Source organism: Halyomorpha halys, unplaced genomic scaffold (assembly GCF_000696795.3).
Source record: "Halyomorpha halys isolate HHAL.00 unplaced genomic scaffold, Hhal_1.1 Scaffold1714.1, whole genome shotgun sequence".
Taxonomy (NCBI): domain Eukaryota; kingdom Metazoa; phylum Arthropoda; class Insecta; order Hemiptera; family Pentatomidae; genus Halyomorpha; species Halyomorpha halys.
This window is the reverse complement of record NW_027110497.1, coordinates 241,249-246,642: the sequence shown is the minus strand read 5'-3', so window position 1 is coordinate 246,642 and position 5,394 is coordinate 241,249.

Below are 5,394 nucleotides of genomic sequence, written 5' to 3'. Positions count from 1 at the left end.
AATACATTTCCCTCATCCATTAAGTCTAATAAAATCTCCAACAGCGGTAAAACGACCAATACTCCTAAATAGATCAGCGTAGAGTGGATAACAGAGAACTGATAATGCAATGTTTCCCAACCGGAATTCGGTATAACACTGAGGTTTCGCGAAATAATTTAGGAATGGATCATTCCGAGTAAAATCAACGCAAAAAAATTACTTTATTAAACAATTTACAGAGTTGTGGGCAAGAGAAAAAAATACTAGAATCTAAGGTATGATTACAGGGTTATAAGTGAGTAACCAAAAAGAAAAATGGGTAGATTAGGTTAGATTTATATATGAAGAGATGCTTGGGTGCAGTCAAAAAATAACATCGGTAAGTTGTAAAACTTATTTAACAGTGCCAACGTTTCGGCCAGAATTTGTGAAAAATATGAACAGAATGATTAAAGTAAATAATTGTACGGAATGAAAATTAAGTGATGATTTATAAAAATAAAGTGATGAAAGAAGTAGAAAATAAAACGTATGTATAGGTAATTAAATATGTAATTAAATCATGATTAAAGCAATACAATTTTTTTAAATTTTTTTAATTATTTATTTAATGTGATTTACAACTGTACAAAATAATACAATAGGTAAATATGTAGTATGTTTCCGAATTAATAACTTCCTGAACCTTTTTTCCTCGACTCGGACTTATTCAATCTGATCTACTGATCAATGGAATAGAGCTTTGTGAACTGTTACAGATATGTTTAACCACGAATATTCCCTTCAATTTCTTTTTGCTTCAATAAAAGTTTCAAATACATCCAGACACATGTATACTGCCTGTAAACAACGACCCAACTAATGGATCACAAACACTATAGACACACATAACATCTATTGAAGAATGGTGTCAAAACTGGAAAATCAACATAAATCCTGGCAAATTCCATCAGATCACCTTTACTTTCCGTCGTAAACCTCTACCCTCCTGTCTAAATACATGTCCACAGTATCCTTTCTAAATACACTACTAATGCCTGTTGAACAGATTCGATACTTAGGACTCCATCTTGACAAGAGACTTACTTGGAATTAACACACAAGACTGAAACGACAAGAAACGGCTCGTAGATTCCGATTGCATAACACTTACTTGACAAACGCTCTAAACTTCCCATTCACTACAAAAAATTAGTATACACTTCGATAATCAGACCTATTTGGACATGTGGAATTGAGCTCTGGGGCTCTCCTAAGCCATCAAATTCCTCCCGCATCCAATCCTTACAATTCAAAATCCTACGTAAAATCCTTGATGCTCCTTATTACGTTACAAGTAAAATCATCCCCAAAAACCTTAACATCCCATTCGTTGCAGATTTGGACTAAAACATATATGCGTCTTTTCATTCCAAACTCCTTACCTATCCTAACCCATCAATTCTTAATCTTTCATCCTTAACAATCCCTGATAACCCTCTGAGGCGTCTGAAAAGAAGATGGCATGGGATCTTCTAATTTAAATTAACGCTTGAAGTACCACCAATAGGTGGTTCCTTCCCAAGATTTTCAAGTGTAAATGAAACATACAACATATTTACTTATTGTATCGATTACTTGTAGAGATGTAAATCACATTAAATAAATATATATATAAAAAAATAGATCCAAATTTATTTTAAATCCACAGCTAAATTACATATGAGTGTCTTTCTAGCTCAGTTACATCAAAAGAAGCTCATGATTTAAAAGCGTATACGTATACGATAGACTTTTTCCAAAACATCCTATATCTCGTGAGTAGATCGAAAATCTATTTTGTATTCAAACACTCCTTCCCAGCCTATATTATCTAACAAAAATGTTTCTACACTTTGAATTCCCCTGAACAAAATTATAATAATAATATTCCGGACATAACTAAAAGATTTCAGATTACAAATTGTTATTGATTTATTACTCTCATCATTAAGAAAGAATGGCAATTTTGTCTTTTTTTTTATCTCCGAATACTTTACTTGCAAACTGGGCTTCATGAGTTTATGTAATACGTTGACCTGATTGTCGAAATTCCCCTCTAATTAACACAAAACTCACCATATGTCGCTGCCTCATAATCGTTAATCTCCGAGACAGAAATATAATTATCAGATGCCAATCAACCATCAAGGTCTTCTAAAGGAAGTGCTCTGATTTGCATAATCACCCAATCAATTTTTTTTATTAATTAATTTAGAATAAACGGTTGAAATCAAATTACATCCCATTTGTGGAAATTACTCTAATAAGGGTGGTTCTCGGTCTTCTTTTAATGGAATATTAATGGACAATTTTTGGGGGAGTGTTGAAGTTTTAAGACAATGAAGTGATGGTCCTGAACCTGCTTCGTTTTTTATGTATTTTAAAGTATATCCTAACCTAAATTAGACTCATGACGTTCTAAGATACATCGTCAAGACAAACATTAGATTCGGCAACAATAAGAAATACAACTTTTTAATGTACACAACCGATGTATTAGTAGTGTCCATAAAAAGTGGCAGTTGATATACTACTTTCAGTACGTTTATTGAGAAAATGGTATTTTCAATAATTTATGTTTTTTTCGGAGAGAAGTTACATAATACATCACAGCTAATATTTTGTTTAGCACATATATGCAGAAGATCAGAAAAAAAAGAAGGGGATGTGTAGGTAATGCTTCTTAAACCAAAATAAAAGCCACTAAAATACATATTGGCTAATCTCTGGAATCCAACGAACAGCAAATAAAATCGCAATCGAGGCCTTTAATGACAATAAAAAATACTATAATTATATCATGGATCCCAATAACAGGATATGATCATGATCAACATCATCTGATTTAAAAATTATCAGGAAAAAAAATTGTTTTGTAATTTTTGTAGGTCTTTAATTTTTTGAAACTTTGTGGCAGTTTATTTCAGCCAGTAAGACTTCAAACTTTTGGAATTCACCAAATTGGATTAATCTATAACACAGATCTACATGACTTATTTTTTTTCATTTTTCTATATGTCAAATTTTGTCTCATAAACACAACTAATAAAATAAAAAATAGTTCTTACAGGTAAAGTTACCTTTTGTAGAACGATTTCGGGTTAAAGCGAAATTAGCTCACATTTTTCAATTATTATTGAAGAATTCTCTGATTTTCGTCAAACCGTCAGGACCGATAAACTAAGATTACAATAATGTTAACCAGCGATAGCTCAATTCTCAGCAACGGAGAAGGAAAATTAAAAAGATTAAATTAGAAAATTAAATTTGATCTCTGTTTCGTTAGTAATGTTGATGTGTGGTATGCCTTAGCATGTAAATTAGAGATCTCATATTTTTTTCTCTTGAAGAGTGAATTGACGAGACATTGAGATTTATTTATTTATTGAGATTTATTATTTATTCAAATGAAATTTTACGTCTATATTGTTTCTTGCACATTTAATTAACTGAATTAATGTTTTTTTAATGAATATAAAAATAATGTAATTGATTGCTGATTGAACGTAACATTTTTTTTTACTGTAATGCAGAATATCTTATATATTACAGAATAAATAAATCATAAGAAATTCCCCTTATTTAGAATCTCAACAGTGTTGCCAGCTACATCAGAATTAAATTTCAAGCTGATAATTGAAGTGTATCTGAGCAAAAAATACCTTATGAAAAAAAATCAGAAGAGGGTAAACTAAAAGGAACACTTTTATTCATATAATTTTAAGATATGATTTTGTAATATATTTGTCATGTAATAAAAGATCTTGATACTACTATGGTGATACATTATGAAAATTTAAAAATCTTGTAATTAGTGAATAAAGTTCAAGAATTGTAGAGGAATTGGTAGAAAATAAAACATTAGCTTATCTGCATTCTAGAGTCAGCAGCGCAATTTAAAAAAAAAGAAAAAGGAAATGTCATGTTCAATAAGTTACTGGTTATTGTATTTTTTATTAATTAATAGAAATAAAATTTCATTTGAATAGCTTCAGGCATTTTTGAGACAAAAAGGACCTTCGTTACAACGCTAAAATGAAGGTACATATAATTAACCTCAACATCTTGACAATTCATGCTATGAACAAAATTTGCATTAAAATATAACTCACTGCCTAAGAAAAGCATTGAGTAGCTCTGACCAATTTAAAGAAATAATTAAGAAACAAAATCGACAATTGTTTTTCTATTTTCTATCAGTAACCCCCTATCAGTAACTGGTTAGTTATTTTAAAGGCTTATAACAAAAATAATTTTTGGAAGATCACTGATTGACCGTTTTAACAATAAAAGGAAGGTCAATGAAAAACTCAAATTGTGATTAAACTATTTATATTGAACCAACGTTTTGCCCCTTCAGGACTTCATCAGGGCTTTCAGACTCCAAGAGCGAAAGAGGAAAAAATTAATTTTTCTCTGTCTAATTAATTCATAAAATTTTTATTTATTTTTTTGTAAGTTTTTATTGTTTAAGAAAGTAACACCACAACACATAGAATATTAAGGTTATGTCCGTATCTATTTTTACAAATTTCGTGATACCAAGTGCAATCCGGCCAATCTACGTTTTAAGAAAAATCGAATCATTCAGTGCCTTTTCAAAACCTATAATAATAGAAAGTCAGGACTGTTTAACTGATTACACTTTCGAAAGCAGTGATTGTTAAAAATAATAATCTTTAAAGTATAGTCGGCAATGCCAGCGTCAGAGGCAGCCACTATGCACCTCAAGGCAGCGTATTACAAATTGACCGATTAAAACAGAGTTAGTTATATGACCAGGAGATAATTAGAAAGACAGCAAATTGTTAATTGACTCTGAGCCAGTTGTTAATTTGAGCTAACTAGTCCTCGGTGAGAATTCCGCCAACAGTTTCAGCTCCTTGTCGTTTATAATTGTTCTCCTATTACTCCGTCCTCATTGTCACCATTTTATGGTTTTCATTTCTAGCCAACTCATTAAAACAGAAATTTTTTGAGAGACTGGGAACCTAGAAATCGACGAAGATTAAAAGTGTTATGTGAAACCTAAATCTTTGTGTTTAAAACTTTCTTTAACTGTTTAAATAATGGCTTTAATTGTAATTTCATATAATTGATTTTAGTAATAATTTTACCTCTTTTGGTCTTTGGAAACGATTCTTAAGTATTTCTTTAATTAATATTCCTCCTTTGAACCATGAGTTAATAAAAGAAATTAATGACTCTAAATTACGATTACTTCGCCAATAACACACACGAACAGCTAATCAAACCTGTACGGGAAACTATAACTGACATATTCGGAAAAATATGTAGGAAACTGAAAATAACTTGAATGTGAGTGAATGCATTTCGAACAAGTCCCATTCTAAGTTTATGCGCTGAATCCGGACTATCGCCACTTTCGTT